Here is a 22,265-nt window from a genome sequence, read left to right as displayed (position 1 = left end):
AGCCAGCTTCGCTCTTACTGGGATTTACTACAGGGGAACAGCAAAATGGCCTCTATCCTCACTGGGGGGATTAATGCGTGACTACGTAATAGTACGCTATCCTATAAAATACATTACAGGGACATATAACGAAACCTATCTATTATATATCTATCTATTATCTATCTATCATCTATCTACCTATGTATCTATCATCTATCTATTATCTATCTATCTATTATCTATCTATCTATCTATCTATCTATCTATCTATCTATTATCTATTACCTATTATCTATCATCTATCTATTACCTATCATCTATCTATTACATATCTATCATCTATCTATCTATCTATCTATCTATCTATCTATCTATCTATCATCTATCTATCTATCTATCATCTATCTATTATCTATCTATATCCATCTATCTATCATCTATCTATTATCTATCGATCTATCTATCTATCTATCTATTATCTATTACCTATTATCTATCATCTATCTATTACCTATCATCTATCTATTACATATCTATCATCTATCTATCTATCTATCTATCTATCATCTATCTATCTATCATCTATCTATTATCTATCTATATCCATCTATCTATTATCTATCTATTATCTATCTATCTATCTATCTATTATCTATCTATCTATCTATATATCTATTATCTATTACCTATTATCTATCATCTATCTATTACCTATCATCTATCTATTACATATCTATCATCTATCTATCTATCTATTATATATCTTTTATCTATCTCTCTATTATCTATCTCTCTATGTATCTATCTATCCATCTATCTCTCTATTATCTATCTATCTATCCATCTATCTATCTATTATCTATCTATCATCTATCTATTATCTATCTATCTATCATCTATCTATTATCTATCTATCAATCATCTATCTATTATCTATCTATCATCTATCTATGTATCTATCATCTATCTATTATCTATCTATCTATCTATCTATCTATCTATCTATCTATTATCTATCATCTATCATCTATTATCTATCATGTATCTATTATCTATCATCTCTCTATTATCTATCATCTATCTATCTATTATCTATCTATCATCTATCTATTATCTATTGATTATCTATCTATTATCTATCTATCATCTATCTATCTATCATAAATCCAATAGCATCCCTTAAATCCATCAATCCATCAGTATTAGGACCTACGCAAGTACTGGACCATATAATCGGATATTCTTGTATACTGGATTATTGGACTCTCATTAAAGAAAGTTAATAACATTTACCCTGTAAGGCCGGTGAAGCTCTAGGAAGACTGAAATAAAATTCTAAAAGAAAAAGAAAATATTCTACCATGGAAATCTGAAGTTCACTACTTTACCTGCAAGATGACGTTACATGTGTTATCGGAAATCGGAAAATAAGTTCTATTGGAAATTCTAATTTTACTCTCTCTGTCTATATATATATATATATATATATATATATATATATATATATACACATACACACATGTATAAATATTTATACTATCTATCTATTATCTATCTATCTATCTATCTATCTATCTATCTATCTATCTATCTATCTATCTGTCTGTCTGTCTGTCTGTCTATCTATCTATCTATCTATCTATCTATCTATCTATCTATCTATCTACTTTCTAATTTCCAATATCCTAATAAATATATAAATGCTATAGTAATCAGAAATCTACCTTTTTGGCCTGTTACTATGAGTCTGTATTATGACTGATCCACTTCTCCCATCATGTATGTTGGCAGTGAGAGCTGTACGGAGGGTTGAACACTTTACACACATAAGTATGTGACGGAAGTAAGGCCTTAAAAAAAAAATCCAGTTGCAGCTGTGTATTGAAATCTATGCAGTAACGCACCCAGGCCATAAACCTCTTCATTATAAGCACACACCTGTAGGTTATAAAATCCAGCCTGAGCATAAATGCAGAGCATCATTACAATACATATATATTTGTAATAATGAAAATGCTGTAAAATTTAATTGCAAAGTTAAAAAAAAAAACCAAAAAAAAGAACCCAAGGTACCGTCTGCACCAGAAAACGTATGGGTGCGCACTCACACAGGAATGTTAATGGCACAATTACACTGGTTATACCTAAAAGCCTCTCACGCCACCGAGCGAAATAAAGAGACGGTGATTTAGATTGCCCCCGTCCTCCCCGACATGTTCCCTTTTTTTTTTTTTGCCGGTGAGATTTCCAGAGCTGCTTTATGCATTATTCAGATTATAGAAAATAAATAGCGTCGGATGTTGGGTCGTGCGTGTTGGAAATGTAGGACTGGTGTCTGTGATACCGCTGCGTAAATCACATTTAATTTGTTTTTTTGTGTGTGTGTGTGTTTTTTGGAAAATTAGCTTTGTGTTCTGTTGGGTCAGAACACGTGAACACTGGTGTAGGAATTGTGATTATCTCGGCCGCTTGTCACTCACGGTGCCGGCTGCCATTTTCTTATGGGAGAAAACATCTGATGCTGCTTCTGAATCCGGGAGTGGGAAATAGTGCGAAAGAAGGAGGCACGATGCGCCCCCCGCCTCGGGGACGCCTGTCACATAGGATGTATATTAAAGGGACGCAAAACCGAATTCTATCTGGCCTATGTTTACTACTACGCATTGCTCCCTGTTATCAGTCATTTCAAGACCACCGTACTGTGCCTTCTTCACATGTCACGTTTCTTTTCGGGGTTTGTAAAAAAAAAAAAAAAAAAATCAATCTTTTTTTTGGAGGGGGGTGATTTTTTTTTTTCTAAATGTACAAAATGCCAAACCTAAAGCTGTCAGAAAAAAAAATATGAAAAAAAAAATCTCTGCATTGTATCTGTTTTTCATTTTGGGGGGATCCATTGCAAAAATAAACCAGACAAATCCGATATTGATTCAAGTTACGGATCTAACTCGCCCAAACAAATCAATGTATAATGGGGAAAAAAAACACATGAATGCCACTTTGTGTCATGCAAATGCTGTCCATTTTTACCGCTTGGAATTTCTATTCATTTAGAAATTGGAAGCCACAAGGATGGTGAAAACAGACGAATTAAGCAAAAAATGGATAAAAATTGGATCCATTGGATCCAACATATTGATGAAAAACAATGCTTTTTTTCCCTTGTGCGCAAAAAAGATCATTAACTAAATGAGGCCTAAGATTTGTGTGGTTTTTTTTTTAAATTATGTCCATTTTTTTTTAATAAGAATCACCAATCAAGATCATCCTTTTCGATCTATGGCCTGTGAAAAAAATCACTGACTGCCATTTGTGTGCAGTCCATTTCTAAAATTACCATGGATAGGAGAAGCTTTGCAATTTTTTTCTTCATATGAGTAAACTGACACAATCACCGAACAGTAATGAAAATCAGCTCCAAAACACTGATGAAAATCAGTCCGTGTCTTTACGTACAAGCAAAATCACTCAAAGCCATCTGGGTACAGTCAGTTTAACATTGCCATGCATAGGAGAAGCTTTGCAATTTTTCCCAAACATTTTTTACATATGAGAAAATCACTGATGAAATACTAATAGTGTGAATTGACACACTGACCAAACACAGATAAAAATCTTCTCTAAAACACTGATGAAAATCAGTACATGTCTTTACATACAAGAAAAATCACTCAAAGCCATCTGGGTACAGTTAGTTTTTAACATTGCCATGGATAGAAGAAGATTTGAATTTTTCTAAAACAAATTTTCCATATAAGAAAATCACTGATGAAATACTGATAATGTGAATTGAAACACTGACCAAACACGGATGAAAATCTGCTCTAAAACACTTATGAAAATCAGTCCGTGTCTTTATGTACAAGAAAAATCACTCAAAGCCATCTGGGTACAGTCATTTTTTAACATTTCCATGCATAGGAGAAGCTTTGCAATTTTTCCAATTCTGTTTTATACTGATGGTATAAACTGACACACTGACCAAACACTGATGAAAATCAGTCAGTGTCTTTATGTACAAGAAAAATCACTCAAAGCCATCTGGGTACAGTCCTTTTTTAACATTGCCATGCATGGGAGAAGCTTTGCAATTTTTCCAATTTTTTTTATACTGATGGCATAAACTGACACACTGACCAAACACTGATGAAAATCTGATCCAAAACACTGATGATAATCAGTGCGTGTCTTTACGTACAAGAAAAATCACTCAAAGCCATCTGGGTGCAGTCCGTTTTTAACATTGCCATGCATAGGAGAAGCTTTGCAATTTTTCCAATTTTTGTTCTTATACTGATGGTATAAACTGACACACTGACCAAACACTGATGAAAATCTGATCCAAAACACTGATGATAATCAGTGCGTGTCTTTATGTACGAGAAAAGTCACTGAATGAGGCCTTTCTAGCAGGAAATATCTGTCTCCCTATCCCTTGACAGATCTCGCCTGAGGACCCCCACCTCCATGCATATACATGTGTGAATGACATTGGCAGCTCTTCTAATAAATAAATGGCACCTGCAGAAATAGGGGGTCTCCATTGTGGAGGGGTAAAGTTCGCCTCTGCTTTGCGTGTTGCTTTTTAGGTCTAAGACCTGTTCTAGTGAAATCTGCATAGAAGTGCAGGAACTATTGCAATCCCCCCTTTTGCAATTTTTACAGCAAACGCACAGGTGAAATATGGCTGATAATAAAGCAGGACTGAGGCCGCTGATTTTCTGAATGAGAATTCATCTTTCCTCACTGCTTGACATGTAACATCTGTCGGCTGAGTTACTTCCAATGCAAAATGGTAGCAGACGACTGCCACATGAACTCCTTATGTGAATCCGGGCAATGCTGCGCTTCATAAAATGCAAAAATAAAAAAAAATAATACAAAACTCCTGGCTCTGTCTGAATGCAATCATCAGGCGTCACATATATCCTGATGGCGGTGTTGTGAGCCTGGCTCTAGTCACCGCTTATACGTCCTGGCAGGGGTGGATCTGAGGTCGGAGTTGTAGTTACTATATCTAATGTCAAGATTAACAGCGCCAAAGGAAATCATTTTCTGGAGAGAAACCAAGAGCCCGGATTTCAGGTTTGGCTTGATATTCCCGGTATGTGCATCTCATTTTTATTTTTTCGTTCTTCATTTCCACCATACCCAGGGAGTGCCATTCACAAAAATGAAAGGCCTTGAAGGCTGCAGAAAATATAAAACATGCCCCAAAGAGCCGAAACAGACACGGAGGATGAAAAACGCTGGGAGCAAAAATAGAAGAAAAAAAAAAATACAAGTACATAAAAAAAAATAATAATAATAAAGTGACGAGCAGGCCAAAGGCGAAGCGAGCCTCCTGCAAAATATCATCATCCATCTGCGTAGCCGCTGCAATCTGCGTCCTGACATCACACCGCACACCCTAGTAATGGTAGCAAACCGCGTCCGCGGCCCCTCACCGCGCCTGATTGCATGCACTTAACCCTTTGCTGGCTAACGGACAACGAGGCGATATATAAGTAGCCAACCGTAAAAAATAAAAAAAGGCAATACTGATGACAAAAATACTGAGATATTACTGCTGTTATTATTCCCATCATCAATATAATGATTGCTGTAAGAATAGTAATAATAATTAATACTGATAATATAATGTGTATAAAATTGACAATAATACAGACAGAAATAAATAATGATAATAATGCTGGAAGTAATTCTACTATTATTAATAATTCTGGAAGTAATCCAAATAATAAGATTATAAAAATAATTCTGGCAGTAACACTACTACTAATAATACCAGCACTAATAGTACTTCTAATGATACCAGTACTAAAAGTATTAATAATAATAATAATACTGCAGTAATACTAATAATATGATTATAATAATACGGACTACTACGACTGTAATACCACTCTAATAATAATAATAATAATAATAATAATAATAATACTGGAAGTAATACTGATAACACCATGATGATGATGGTTCTGACAGTAATACTACTACTACTACTAATAATAATAATAAAGGCATTAATAATACTAACAATACTGCAGTAATACTATTACTAATGATACTGGCACTAATAGTATTAGTAATAATAATAGTAATAATAATACTGCAGTAATACTAATAATAATAATAAAGGCATTAATAATACTAACAATACTGCAGTAATACTACTACTAATTTTACTGGCACTAATAATACTAGTAATAATAGTAATAATAATACTGCAGTAATACTATTACTAATGATACTGGCACTAATAATACTAGTAACAATATACTGCTATTAATAATAATAATACTGCAGTTATACTAATAATATGACGATGATTATAATAATACTCGCACTACTAATATTATTTGCTGTAATACTACTGATGGTAATAATGAGGGCACTAAAACTACTGATAATAATAAGAATAAGATGATAACTGTAATAATAATACTGGAAGTAATACTAATAATACCATGATGATGATGATGTTGGCAGTGATACTCCTACTAATACTGTCAGTGATACTTATAATATGGAGTCGGCTATAAAACTAACAACAATAATAGCAATAATAGGACTACAAGATATATGATGGTCAGTAATACTAATTATAAGCCATCATTGCTGGTGGTGATAATAATGCTGGTAGTAATCCTAATAATATGACAATAATGAATGCTGATGATAATAATAATGGTAATATTAATCATTTTAATGGCAATGACAGTTATACCCCCACTACACATATGTTGTTAATATTTGTCTTCCTACTAATACTACCAGTAACAATAGTACAGCCAGAAACCCTGGAATAATAATATATTTGTATTATAAAATGTAAATCTGGCTGAAGATAAAGGAGCTGGTGTGTGGCAGTGGTGAGCGAGCTTGGGCTACTGCGGAGAGCAGGGCGTGCCTGAAGCCTTTGTCTATGTCAGGTCCTACGTGAGAGCCTCGGTCCCCACATGCGCAGACGCCAGGGTTTCCTCCTGGTCTGTTTACCTGGCAGGCACCACTTAGCAGCATCGAGTTCAGGGTGACACAGCTCTCCTCCTTCATGCCCCCTCCAGGCTCTCACTTTCACCTTCACTACCTGTCACCCTGGAGCACCTTCCCTGCGTCGTGTGTGTCTGATGTGCAACACATCCTGCTGCAGTGGCGGTGACAGGATGCGCCTAATGTCTCCTCCGTCGCCAAAAAAATATCAAAAGTATTGACGCTCACAAGGGTTTTCTGGAAACTCTTTAAACCATACTCACCTTATATTTCAGGGTGCCCAAAGCGCATTTGTACTAATGTATTTCCAGTATGAGACAGGAGTGAATCAATCAATTGAAAGAATCCGTGGAAAACAGGGAAACCTATCACGTACCCAAGGGTCGGAAACGACAAATCGGAGAAAATCTGATTTTCAGTGTAGCCCAGCCATGGTCCATAGCGCAGTACGTCGTCTATGCACCATACATACAAGAAAACCTTACACCAGATTTCCTTTTGCAAATTTCGCTCCGCCATATATTCTGCACACTGGAAGACCACCCTTCCCCCTCTAGAAGACCACCTTTGGATGCAATTTGGAAGAGGTTATAGAGCAATGATTTATTACCTACATGCATCCCTGTCACAGTGGGGCTCGCAAACTAATTTGCTAATACACACTAAGGCTAATTTCATAGGAAACCAATTAACCTACCAGTATGGAGTGTGAGTGGATACCGGTAGGAAACCCACACAGACACAGGAGAACATGCAAACTCCACGCGGATGTCGGGTCCACATACAGGACCCCGGTACTGCACGGCAGTGATAGCAACCAAGTGCATGGAGATTAGGTTGTAAGCCCTCGGGGACAGCGACTGACACAATATTCCACAATATCTCCAGGGATAATAAATCAGACCGAAAACAGGAGTTGTAATAAAACCATCCTAAGGCACAAGATGACAGTGACAACTACTAATGAATAGAGGCTGCCATTATTCTCGTGTTTAGTCTGATATACAAAACGCTAGACGTGGCAACACATAGTCACCCACCAGTCCTGGAAATATGGCCGCATTTTCCGTCACTTGTGTCCAATCTCAGTGTTACCCTATGGCGGCATTGTGTACATACCCGTGACGGTAAGCGGTGGATGGAGGACCTCACATTTCTGCAAGGTTTGAGGATGTGCAAACCCTAAAGCTCGCCATTAGCCGGTCAGGAGTTATCTCACCCGACTATCCCATACACAGGAGCGTTTGCTCTGCCGAGCACTACTGTGTTCTCTACTAGAGCACCGCTGCCAAACATCTCTGGCGGCAGCTCATCTCTTAGAGAACAAAGGGATCGGCAAGCGGAAATCATCTGTCATGGTAGAGTCTGGGCACCAATGTATCTTGGGGCTTGTGCACACGACTGATTTTCTTGGACGAGTGCTACCCATGGTTTTTACAGATAGTACTCACACTATGATATTCTATGGGGCTGTGTACGTGATTTTACCCTCAGACTGAGTGGCCCATGGATAAAATCGATGACATGACTAACTTGGCAATGCGAGTCTAAGGGTCTGTGAAAAAAAAACCGACAGTGCGGTCTGATTTTCACAGACAGACTTTTTTTTTCTCTCCACGTCTTATGCCTCTCCGATCAAAGTCTGATCAGAATAATCGAACCATTTCTTCAGATGTGGTGAAAACGGTCGTGTGACCGGACCCTTAGACTGTCAGCCGAACCCGTTGATATCGGTGGGTCTGCCGAAGAGCTTTCTGCATAGTAAGTGACCCCTAAAACTAAAGTAATAACTATGGCGCCCAACCAAATTCTACATACATGGTTTCCTTAGCTAAGGGCTGCGTTGTGGACGTGGATTAGCGTAAACTGACATCTGCAGCGTGCTGTCAATTTATTCACCGCAGAGGTATCTGCCGTCTATTCCCTGCGGAAAATGCGGTGAAAATTCTGTGCATCTTTTTGCCTTGTGGTGTTTTCTGTAGAATCTCCGTTGCAAATACGTCCTCGTGTAAAGAAGTCTCGCGATGAACTAACACATTTCGTCCTGGATCTATAGCAAGTCTCCGCCATAGTATTGCGTCGTACCGGCAACCATCCAAGCCGGCGAGATCAGGCGCTGTGACGAGAGTATGAATTATGCATGATTGTCATCTTCAGAAAACCCATAGGGATCCGTAGAATGGAGATTCAGACAGTAACGGCTCCTATCACGACGTATGGGTGCACACTGCGCCGGATAATAGACTTTGGGGGTCTGCAGAGATCCCAGACTGAAAGATGCATGTAATGTATAGCCCACGTGTGCGCTCTATGGTAAATCACGGCTGACAATGACAACTGCTGCAACCAATAATCACATTTTTAATTGCCACCATTATTAAAAAGTTCTGTATTTTATAATAACTGAATGTGAATATTGATTTTGATGCTTTTTGCATTGTACTATTACTTAATTTGTAATTGGCTGCTATTCTGAGACCGTGTTATTTACACCTAGTAGTGTCGCTGATCTCCTCTCCATATGTGCCGCAGAATATCTCCTGCTTATTAAATGCTGCCCAACAGTTCTCCGTAGCGTTTCTTATAAGAGCTTAGGAATAATGCCATTATAAAGTGATAGACATCAAGAAAGCATGCGGTAAAGGCTGTGATCTCCTTTGACATGGAATGATTTTTACATATACGTTAGTAATCACATTATTTAATAAAAATGCACTAAATGTATTATTTTATTAATGTATTCATTTTTTCAGACCACTGATATGCAGTTTGCAGCCTTCTCCTAAGTTCAGATTTTTCTTGGAGTTTCTCTAACCGTAATATAGGCTGGATGTGAGCTCTGTGTCAGCACAGCTTCTATCCTGCACTTATTTCCTCTTCAACTTTTTTTCTACTTTACAGATATTTTTTTTCCGCTCTCCCTGAGACTGCTGATGCTTTGCCCCGTCTGTACTCTTGAAATCTGTACACAACCCGCTTCCTGTTGTAATTTCTAAGGCTTTATTCACACATCAGTATTTCATCACTACTTATATGCGACAACCAGGAGTGTCTCCAAAAAACACCACAGGTTGTAATCTCTCAATTCTAGTTTTTCTCTGTAAATTCCACTCCTGGTTTTGGCATACTAAAACCACGTTCAGTATTTGGTCAGTATTTTATATCAGTATTTGTAAGCCAAAATTAGGAGTGGGTGAAAAATGCAGAAGTAGTGACGTGTTTCTATTCTACTTTTCCTGGTTTCACTCCTGGTTTTGCCTTACAAATACTGATGTAAAATACTGACCAAATACTCAACATGTGAGTGTGGCCAAACAAGGGCGAAAAATACTGACCTGTGATTTTTCTTGTACGCAAAGAATGGTCCAAGTTTCACCACTTGTATGAAAAATGTGACAAAGTTTTCTTAACTTTCTCATATCAAAAAATCAGTGAAAAACAGACGGATAAAATCGTGAAAAATGCCCCCAACGCCACTTTATGATGCTCGGAGTCCTTTTCCCCGTACAGCCATAAGCTTAAACAACTGCAATGTGTATGGAGATGAGTTCCATAATTATACGAATTAATAACTGCCCACGAATATTCAGAGCTCAGATCCGGCTGAAAATGTAGGAGGGTAATTACTGATAAAAATTCATTCTCGCTATGCAGGAGCCTTGGGAGCTGCCAGATTCCACCTATATACATGTATGACCGGAGTGACTGCTCAGCGCTCAGCGCTCGGCTCTGGCAGCCATATCCCCCAATATATGTCCAGCATACCTAATAGCTAATAACTCCCACCTGGCCTGGACCTAAAAATACGATTTTCCTTTTTTTTTTTTTTTTTTTTACATCTACTTTACATCTTTTCACAGTTAACCCTTTAAGGGGTTGTCTCATGAATTTTCTGCATTTTTTAGCAAGGTCATGGCACACAAAAAAATTACGGTAAATTAAATACAGCTCAAAAAAACACTTTGAAAGACCTCATCGAAGCGGCGCAAAAAAAAAAAGTTCTTACGAAACTTCTTTTAGAAGTGGATTTTTCAGTTAGTGAATAAAAAAAGTGGTTTTGGCTTCTGTGATAGGGTGGATAGTTACGCTCCACATTCACTGGTTCTAGAAAATGGAGAGAGAAATGTTTATTCATCATCATCATCATCATATTAGTGACAATGGAAAAATCTCCCTCTATGAGCCGATCCGGTAACAAACCATTTGGTACAACGATGAGACTGCCTCGTAAATATTCTTCTCCAAATTTAAGGCAAAAAAAAAAAAAAAATCATCCTAAAATCACGTCCGAAAACGGTAAACTCGGCGGTCTCAGATTATCATCTTTAATGGTCGGTTAGCAGTGAACCGAAATCTTAAAAATGAGATCCCGAGAGGTTCTTCAGATTCAAGAAACTTGCTCCAAAAACAAAAGTCTATGAAAACAAAATGTCTTGCCAAAAGTCATTACTACGCTGTGTACAGTAGTGAGCGCCGAGGATGTGTTATTTCAGCCTGCAAATATGTCAATTAAACGTGAGGTGGAGGATTTCTACTGGTTTAATTCTGTGTCTCTGTCTTTTGTCTCTTCAAGATACATCCTGGGATGATCTCCAGCTTTCTAATGCTCAACGAACCAGATGACCACGATGTCTTACATATATTTTACAAAGATATTTCTCCTTAAAGTGGGATTTTGCTACACCATTTGAGGGCAGCACGATGTAGGGGCAGAAACCCTGATTCCAGCAATGTCTCACTTACTGGGCTGCTTGCTGCAGTTCTGATTAAAAACTATTTTCTCTGCTGCAGATCAGGCAGTTCTCTGAATGTTGAACTCTGTATCAACCCCGCCCACAACTCTGATTGGCAGCTTTTGTGTACCCTGTGCAGAAAACTGCCAATCAGCAGTGAGGGGCGTGGTTGGACTACCTGGCTGCAGGTTTACTAGTCCTCTACTGATAATCTCCTGCTAATAAAACAATACTATTATAAAAAAAAATAGCAAGCAGGCCAGTAATTGTCGATGGGGTTTGTTGGACACAAGACCCATGTTATGCAACTCAGAATTATATTTTACTGCTAATAGCGCAGATGCTTTCTGCATTCCCGGATAAATGCTATGCAAGATATATATGTAACTTTTCATTATTTATTTTTCTCTCTTTTATTTCCATGTTGCTTTGACACGGAATGAATAAACATGTTACAAGCAGTCCTTGTAGTGTGGTCTATTCTTATGTTTGCGGTGTTCTCTGCATGCTGTTTGTTTTCTTTTAATCGTTCCAGCAAATGCTCGTTGAAATATACAAAAAAGGGACGATGATGTCTATGCAAAGATCGATATGCAAACTTGACCTGGAACTGTATCAGCGGCACTCTTTCTTCAGCCAGTATGACCATGACACTAGCGTATGGCGCGCCTGCACGCTGAAGAGGAGGCCCAGGGGTGTAATTATAAACTTCAAAGCCCATTGGCAAAATGTGAGGCCGCAGCCCCCAGGTTTGTTATGGGTGATGTCAAAATGTGACATTAGATTAGGCAGTCGTACTTGGATTAAGTTCATTGTAAAAGATGGTAAATTAAGTAATTCTTCAGCTGCAGCCCAGCAGAGATGCATATGAGAAGGGAGCAGCAAGAAGTTAGCATTACAACCCCTGGGGAACTAATTAGTGTTTTCAGATTTTTTTTTTTGTGGTTTTACAATCATCAGATTTAGACAGGAGTTAAGATAATGGCCCTACCCTGGTACCCGGATCAGTGTAAGAAGTCCCCATGCAAAAGCCCAATGTGCAATACATCAATTATCGTCTGCCCAGTAATAATGACAATTGTATGCCGCTGCAGAATTCTGCACACCCTAGAAAGCAGAGAAGATAAGTCTGTCTGTCTCAGATCTATCTATAACATCTATCTATTTTATATCTATTATCTATCTACCTAATCTATATATATATTTCATATCTATGAAACATATAGCCTTTCATTCCTTCTTTCCTTCCTTCCATCCTCAATCCCTCCCTCCCTTCCTTCCTTCCTCCATCCCTTCCTTCCTCCATCCCTCCCTTCCTTCTTTCCTTCCTCCCTTCCTTCCTCCATCCCTCCCTTCCTTCTTTCCTTCCTCCCTTCCTTCCTCAATCCCTCCCTTTCTTCCCTACCTTCCTCAATCCCTCCCTTCCCTTCTTCATTCCTCCCTTCCTTCCTCAATCCCTCCCTTCCTTCTTTCCTTCCTTCCTCTATTCCTCAATCCCTACCTTCCTTCCCTCCTCCCTTCCTCCCTGCCTTCCTCAATCCCTCCCTTCCTTCTTTCCTTCCTCAATCTCTCCCTTCCTTCTTTCCTCCCTCCCTTCCTCCCTCATTTCATTCCTTCCCTCTCTTCCTTCCTTCCTTCCTTTCCTTCTTTCCCTCCTTCCTTTCTCCCTCCCTTCCTTCCTCAATATCTCCCTTCTTTCCCCCCTCCCTTCCTTCCTCCCTACCTTCCCTCTCTTCCTTCCTTTCTTCCTTCCTCCCTCCCTCCTTTCCTTCTTTCCCTCCTTCCTTCCTCCCTCCTTTCCTTCCTTCCTCTTTTCCTTCCTTCCTTCTTCCCTTCTTCCCTCCAACACAATAAAGTGCAAAGTTAGAGGACTTTATTAGCCCATGTGGTGACGTTTCGGTCCCTAGTGGGAACCTGCTTGAGAAAGGTACACTCTATGGACCAAAACGTCGCCCCATGGCCTAATAAAGTCCTCTAACTTTGCTCTTTATCCTGCTGGTGTGATGTCTCCATTTCTTTTCATGATTTGGCAGGCCTGGCCTTTGCTCGGTAGGCTTTAGAACCAAACACATTTTACGCTATCCTCTCTAGCCACATTGCTACATCTTTCTGGAACCACCTTTCTATATGTTATGAATTCAACAAGGGTTCTAGAAACCATTTTTAAAGATTATTACCTTTTACTTGATTTCTTAATGTATACAGAGTGCTATCGGATTTGTGCTCCGTGACTGGGGTTGCACATGCTGTGGAGCGGACACAACCCTATTCCTATATGGAGCTGAATATTAGTCATCTTAACATTTTTTTTTGCGAGAAAACCTAAGTAAGCAATTACTCACCGTTGTTAAATAACTTAGTTCTTTAAATGGTTAATGTTTTAATGTTTGTTTGCTCAGTTTCCCTTTGTCTAATATCACATATTGTTTAAAGGTCAGAAACTGCTCAGTGAGTCATGAAAATGTAAAGAATTCATATACGATATATATATATATATATATATATATACACACACACATGTGCTTTTGTTCTTTGAGGTTTGTAGTAATTTCTTTCTACAATGCTCTCTTTAAGGGGTTGTCCAGGTTTGGGGTCCAAGAGCAACTTCAGACATATGAATCTTTACAGCGCGCAGTGTGCATGTGGTCAGGATTCTCCGGTGTCGGGAGCGGGTGACTATAAGTATGCGATTTACATACATACTGTCACATGCCGACTAGTCGTTCGCAGCCTCGCTATATATTAGTGAATGGAGCAAGACGGGACACATCTAGTTGGGATATGGCTGGAAGTATGCAAACATGATCTCCCGCTCACAGCATAGGCACAGAGAATACTGACAGCGTGCACTATTAGCACTGTGAGGAATCGCAAGTCTGCAGTCAAATAGAGTGACTTCAGACTTGGACCCCATGCCTGGAAAACCATTCCTGGCACAGTAGTTCTATTGGGTTGAGGTCTGGACTCTAACTCTGTCTTTGCAACACCTTGATACTTTTCTTTTTCGGCCATTATGATGCAGATTGCCTGGTGTACATACGATGATTGTGCTGCGGCATGACTCCGCTTCGGCCAAGTTTTAGCTTCTGGATATTTTTGACTCTAGAGGAGTCAAAAAAAAGTTCATGGTCGACTTAATGACTGGAAGGTGCACAGGTCCTGTGGCGGCAAAACTAGCCCAAATCATCACCCCTCCACTCCACCATGATTGACAGTTGGTATGAGGTGTTTGTGCTGATATACAGTATTATGGGCATCACATAGTCTTCCATACTGTACTATTGACACCACATAGTCCTCCATACAGCATTATGGGCACTACATAATCCTATATACAGTATCATGGGCTCCACAGTCATCCATACAGTATTATGGGCACCACATAATCCTACATACAGTATCATGGGCACCACATAGTCCTACATACAGTATCATGAGCAGCACATAGTCCTCCAAACAGTATTATGGGCACCACATAGTCCTCCAAACAGTATTATGGGCAGCGCATAGTCTTCCACACTGTATTATGGGCCCCATATAGTGCTCCATACAGTATAATGGGCCCCATATAGTACTTCATACAGTATTATGGGCACCATTCAGTATAATGGGCTGCGTATATTGTGCCATTCAGTATAATGGTTCCCATATATTGTTCCATTCAGTAATATGGGCCGCATATATTGCTCTTTTCCGTATTATGGGCCCCCTATAATGCATAAAAAAATAAATACCTCTACCCGTTACCCCACTGCTCCGGACTCTGCAGTCTCTGGTCTTCTGACCCTCTGCAGTGCACGGCACAGAGGATGCAGGGTTTGTAGCAATTGGCGGTACGCCACTGATGAGCCCTTTAGAGTCTGAGCAGTAGCTCTTTGTTTTATTTTTGCATTTTTACTGAGCATTGCATAGTTTAATCCACTCCAGAAAATATTGTCTTAATTTTTTCCCACTTGTGAATATTCTTACTGAAAAATAATGGTCTCCAAATTGTTTGGAGATTTTCTTAGAACCCTTCTTAAATTGATAGTCAGGTGTATGTGTTAACATACACCTGAATGGTCGAGACCAGCAAATTGTAACGACTTCTGCTTTTATAGGGTGTGGTCACACTTGCTGGTGAATAAGTAATCAAGGATATTTAATCAGCAGCATTTTGCTGCTACTTATGCTTTAAATTCTTATTCAAGCAGTAAGGTTGTACATTATTTTTCACACACTGCTTCTGCATTTTGACCTAGTTTTTGGTAAACAACAAGGTGTAATTTGTCATGTTGCTGTTGATCTGAGGTTGTAATTGCCTAATTTGAAGACTTTCTAATGTCCTGATGTATTATTATATCATATAGAGTATCAAAATGCATCAACACGCTGCAAATAGTGAAGACATCGCATAAAAGTCTTTATGTCAGGAGATTCTGCATTTCAGACAATGAATTGAGGCTGCCTTTTGTACGCCAGTGCTGATACGGAGCCCGCTGGAGTAAGACGCGCCTCTTAAAGAATTTTGGTGCATCTTCCATTTGCCAGAGACAGAATTGTACTTATCTATCTATCTATCTATCTATCTATCTATCTATCTATCTATCTATCTATGATCCTCTTGGGCCTGAGGCTTGAAGCCACCACCTGCCCAAACTACATAACCCATCTGGGACCTTTGTGGTGGAGGCAGTTGAGACCTGCTGCTCCCGGGAAGAATTCATGGTGCTCTTGGGCACTGAGCCAGGATATGCAACAGAGAGGAAATAATTAATTAAGGACAAGCAAAAGCTGAAACAGATTCTTTCCCTTGTGATAAGATGGAGAGGTAGAAGGTTTAGAGACAGCTGAGAATTGGATAGAGCACATGCCAGTAAACACTGGGAATCCCACCAAGAGCCATCAAGAGGGTTCATAAACCACTGGGGGGAGAATGTCCCATTAGAGAGTCTATTAAGCTGACATTAGGTGTGAGATGATTACCATGGTCTTCCAGAGAGAGGGGATTCTGCATGTAGGACATTAGCAATGTAATAGCTACATTTACCACTTATTGCAGTGTGATAAAACACCTCTACTTGTTAAAGTGGTTTCATTCAGAGGGCGGCCGGGTATAGGCGCAGGAACACACACAGTCAGTAAGACTGAGCGAAAGTGTGAGTGTGGCAGGGACGACCAGGGGGAACGCTGTGTGTACCCAGGGAGCGTTAAGAGGCTTGCAGGAAGCCGTAATAAGTGCTTTGTCTTCACCCACTATTTATTAGTTGCTGCAGGCTGTGCAGCCCATACCTGGGTGTAATAAGCGCTGCACAGTAAATCTGGGGATTCAGGCCATAAACAGCTTTTAAGCACTCTCTTGAGCCATTGTGCAGATCAAGGGCACAGAGAAGCTGTGATATTGTCAAAATGACCTCAAGACACATCCTAATGTACTGCACCCACCCCGTGTAATCTAACAGGCAGCGGTATTGCTGGCACATGAGGTGCAGATGTACCCAATCGTATATGCTGCATAGATGGAGTCATCCAACATGTGCTGGCTAGATTAAGATTATAACTCATATACACCTTGGATAGTTCGTTCATCCGCCAGCTATTTCTCCCAATTTCAGCCATCCACATGCGTGCTCAGCTCCGCCAGGTCAAGAGTGCACGTGTTCCTAATAAGAAGAGAGGACGAAACGTCTGTCAGACACTTCCAGAGGTGGACTACCTACCGGGAGAAATCCAACATGCCTTTCCCACAACATATACCACTGAAAAGACTTGAGACACCCCCATAAACATTAGAGCCAACCAGGTCCAACAAAATTGTCAGGTTCAGCCAATGGTCATCTTTAAGAATTTTCCCTGTCCCGGTTATTTCACATCGGGAGGTGAGCGGCGCTAATGATGTTGCGTCTACAGTCACCCCCATGATAGCCAGGAATCATGTCTATCCATTAGAATACGACACGTGCACGATACCTACTAATATTGCACTCATCCCGGCTGGGGTCTGTAGACGTGAATGGGACATATGCACACAATACCTGCTGAATGGACAGTGTCTCGGCAGTTATCTGTAAACTGGACATTGTTGGCTCTCCTCAACTCCCGAAGTGTGAGTGGCGCCTTTACAAACCCCTTAACACATAGAGGTAACTAGACAAGAATATGTGAACATCATGTCCACATGTGCTTACAAAACTCTGTCTAAAAAAAGGTAATTACGACAATCTATGCTCTTCTGGAAAGATGTCCTGGTATTCCAGGTTCTGCCTCCTTCACCTTGGTTCGATGCCCTGTGTTGTGCTCCACATTGGCTTTTGCAGGTTGCTCAGCATCGCTCAATGACGTCAGCTCCCTAATCATATTTAAGGCCCTGTGTGTTAGGATTGAGACTCAATACTTTTGTTTGGTATCCTCCACCTGTGGACCCCGTGCTTAACCTGATTCAATCTCTGCTGATTTCCACGTCATCTGTCAGGCTGCTCCCAAGATTCCTGAGTGTGCCGCGTCCTCCCCATGTGCCATCCTACCAACTGCACCAACGCCCAAGATCTGTGTACCCACCGGGGCCTGAGGCTTATTGGGTCCACTTCACAAAGTGAGCCTTACAAAAGGCTTCTACTAGATGGTTGACCATGAATTAAGGGTTTATGCCCATTTAGGCCTCAAGAGAATTGGGTCAGATGGGCACATATAAAGGCAGTGTTAGAATCTGGCTCATAGTTCCATCCTAACAAAGGTTGAAGTCATGTCACTGAACGATGGGGCATGAAGATTTGTCATTACTGGCTCCAAAACAACCATAAACTCCCCCCCCACACCAAAAAAAAAACAAGAAACAGCCTCAGATCATAAGATTTTTGCCCTAGAGTTAAATCGTGAAATATGCCCCGTAAACACAGGCACTATATGTATTAAGCGTGGATGCAATAGGTATTAAGGTCCACTTAGATGTGTAGATGATTGTGGAAGTGACTGGAAATTTGATGGTGATAAATAATCTAGACTCAAAAGCATAAAAATCATTCATTTTCGATCGGTGAATTGAAAGTAGTATTAGTAGAAATTTAACATACCGTCGAAAGATCCCATGGTTTCTGTTTACATTACACAATGTATAATTTTTTACGCAATCATACGCAAGGATTTAAGTGAATGACAAACGAGCAGTTTCGGCCACTTATCCGATTTATCATGAACATTGGTTCGTAAGCGTTAAAATCTGAGTGACTGTCGTCCTGTCTGAATGGGCAGATGCACGAGGGAAGCTTGGGGATTCCTGTGGCTCCATACAACAGAGGCATAGGCGCTCTGTGCACCGCCATAGGGCGCTGTATAAGGTGCCATACTGCAAAATCAGAAGCGTAAATAATACTATACATCATATTTGCTAACCTTTGTAATCCTAGATACCGTGCGATAAATTCCACCGGATACGGATGTCTCTTGAGTCTTGACCATTACATTGTCTGTCCTGGAGAGACAATAAGACAATAATTAGGGGGGACTACACAATACCGGGGACTATACACAAGTAGTCAAAAAACAGATTCTGGACCAATATCTTCAGTATTAAAAAAAATTGCAATCTAAACAATGGTATACTGCAAGAGAGAAGCAGCGTATAAGACACAAATGGAGATGGAAATGTTTCATGAGCAAACATCCTAATAGCTAGACTAATTCAATGCAAAAAATAAGCTGCAATTATATATTACTGGTGAAAAAACATAAAATGATAGTTTGCAGGTACTTTTATAATGTGCCTGTCACCCTCCTCGATCAAGCACACGCTGAATGGAGCTTAACTACTCTGTGATGTGAATACATTGTGGAGACCTGTTTAATCATGTAGAATTACATAGTAACATAGTTAGTAAGGCCGAAAAAAGACATTTGTCCATCCAGTTCAGCCTATATTCCATCATAATAAATCCCCAGATCTACGTCCTTCTACAGAACCTAATTGTATGATACAATATTGTTCTGCTCCAGGAAGACATCCAGGCCTCTCTTGAACCCCTCGACTGAGTTCGCCATCACCACCTCCTCAGGCAAGCAATTCCAGATTCTCACCGCCCTAACAGTAAAGAATCCTCTTCTATGTTGGTGGAAAAACCTTCTCTCCTCCAGACGCAAAGAATGCCCCCTTGTGCCCGTCACCTTCCTTGGTATAAACAGATCCTCAGCGAGATATTTGTATTGTCCCCTTATATACTTATACATGGTTATTAGATCGCCCCTCAGTCGTCTTTTTTCTAGACTAAATAATCCTAATTTCGCTAATCTATCTGGGTATTGTAGTTCTCCCATCCCCTTTATTAATTTTGTTGCCCTCCTTTGTACTCTCTCTAGTTCCATTATATCCTTCCTGAGCACCGGTGCCCAAAACTGGACACAGTACTCCATGTGCGGTCTAACTAGGGATTTGTACAGAGGCAGTATAATGCTCTCATCATGTGTATCCAGACCTCTTTTAATGCACCCCATGATCCTGTTTGCCTTGGCAGCTGCTGCCTGGCACTGGCTGCTCCAGGTAAGTTTATCATTAACTAGGATCCCCAAGTCCTTCTCCCTGTCAGATTTACCCAGTGGTTTCCCGTTCAGTGTGTAATGGTGATATTGATTCCCTCTTCCCATGTGTATAACCTTACATTTATCATTGTTAAACCTCATCTGCCACCTTTCAGCCCAAGTTTCCAACTTATCCAGATCCATCTGTAGCAGAATACTATCTTCTCTTGTATTAACTGCTTTACATAGTTTTGTATCATCTGCAAATATCGATATTTTACTGTGTAAACCTTCTACCAGATCATTAATGAATATGTTGAAGAGAACAGGTCCCAATACTGACCCCTGCGGTACCCCACTGGTCACAGCGACCCAGTTAGAGACTATACCATTTATAACCACCCTCTGCTTTCTATCACTAAGCCAGTTACTAACCCATTTACACACATTTTCCCCCAGACCAAGCATTCTCATTTTGTGTACCAACCTCTTGTGCGGCACGGTATCAAACGCTTTGGAAAAATCGAGATATACCACGTCCAATGACTCACCGTGGTCCAGCCTATAGCTTACCTCTTCATAAAAACTGATTAGATTGGTTTGACAGGAGCGATTTCTCATAAACCCATGCTGATATGGAGTTAAACAGTTATTCTCATTGAGATAATCCAGAATAACATCCCTCAGAAACCCTTCAAATATTTTACCAACAATAGAGGTTAGACTTACTGGCCTATAATTTCCAGGTTCACTTTTAGAGCCCTTTTTGAATATTGGCACCACATTTGCTATGCGCCAATCCTGCGGAACAGACCCTGTCGCTATAGAGTCCCTAAAAATAAGAAATAATGGTTGAAATATGAAAAACATGGACTACCCACTGGAGCAATCTTTGCTCACCTTAAAACACCTAACAAACAAAAAATTTCCCCTCCTCTAAGAAAATATAACAGTTACCCTATACGTGCGACTCTACAGTCACCAACTATTGAAGTTTTTCCTTTTAAACTCCATTTAAAGTTTTATAACAAAAAAAGAAAAACAATCATAATAATTTAGAAAAAAAAATTGCCATTGGTTCTAGGTAGGAATAATGGGTAATATAACACTATACAAAGCGTATGTTGATCATGGGTGCACTCAACTATAGTAAGGGGCTACTGGGCCCAGTTTTTTTAGGATATGTCCTGGATGATATGACACCACTTTTTCCTGACAACATGGTGAACTAGTGATGCTGCAGAATAATTAGATGACTGACCATGCCTCCAGAGACAATTTTGCCGAAATAACGTCGTCTATGTAACCACCTTAGCAAAGTGGCACGCGTGCTCTAATTACTTATGAGTTTAATCTACAACTTTTACAAATGAACACCCATGACTAAAAAAAAAATAGCCAAAGTGGAGGTCCTAGCAATAAATCCTACCTGCACATTTTTTATTCTCAAACTTGAGGCCCATGCACAAAGTCACATAAAATCCAAATCACAATAAAATGTAGTATTGGACCAGGGAAGTAGCTTTAAAGCCCATTTTGGCCTTTGCAGCCCAATTTTATTTTAGGTTATGTGCACAATGCGTCTTTTTGATGAGTTTTGGAGCAGAAATTTAGTGAAAACTCTCCCAATCCTCCTTTAAAACTTAGAGTTTATGGTCAGTTTTGCTTCCAAAAACTCAGCAAAAAGCCTCAGTGTGTACATATTCTTATTGTCCCAATGCATCCAAACTAAAAATGCAGTAATTTTGCAATAATAATATAATAATAATAATAATTTTTATTTATATAGCGCCAACATATTCCGCAGCGCTTTACAAATTATAGAGGGGACTTGCACAGACAATAGACATTACAGCATAACAGAAATACAGTTCAAAACGGATACCAGGAGGAATGAGGGCCCTGCTCGCAAGCTTACAAACTATGAGGAAAAGGGGAGACACGAGAGGTGGATGGTAACAAATGCTATAGTTATTCGGACCAGCCATAGTGTAAGGCTCGGGTGTTCATGTAAAGCTGCATGAACCAGTTAACTGCCTAAGTATGTAACAGTACAGACACAGAGGGCTAATA

At 39.7% G+C, this 22,265-nt stretch overlaps 2 long non-coding RNA genes across 3 annotated transcripts in view; one reads left to right on the top strand and one right to left on the bottom strand.

Moving 5' to 3' along the window:
* Positions 1-12,169, top strand: part of LOC138649031 (uncharacterized) — a 19,719-nt gene extending 7,550 nt beyond the window's left edge. For both annotated transcript variants that reach the window (XR_011315227.1, XR_011315226.1), the window contains exon 2: positions 11,546-12,169. This is a non-coding gene — a long non-coding RNA (uncharacterized lncRNA). The remainder of the gene's footprint in view (positions 1-11,545) is intronic.
* Positions 12,170-19,077: 6,908 nt separating this feature from the next.
* The window catches only part of LOC138649028 (uncharacterized), an 868,684-nt gene continuing 865,496 nt past the window's right edge, over positions 19,078-22,265 (bottom strand). Inside the window, exon 7 of the long non-coding RNA XR_011315225.1 lies at positions 19,078-19,152. This is a non-coding gene — a long non-coding RNA (uncharacterized lncRNA). The remainder of the gene's footprint in view (positions 19,153-22,265) is intronic.

This window comes from Ranitomeya imitator, chromosome 9 (genome assembly GCF_032444005.1).
Source record: "Ranitomeya imitator isolate aRanImi1 chromosome 9, aRanImi1.pri, whole genome shotgun sequence".
Lineage (NCBI taxonomy): Eukaryota > Metazoa > Chordata > Amphibia > Anura > Dendrobatidae > Ranitomeya > Ranitomeya imitator.
Note: the sequence above shows the minus strand (reverse complement) of the source record. Positions and strands in the feature narration are given on the sequence as shown.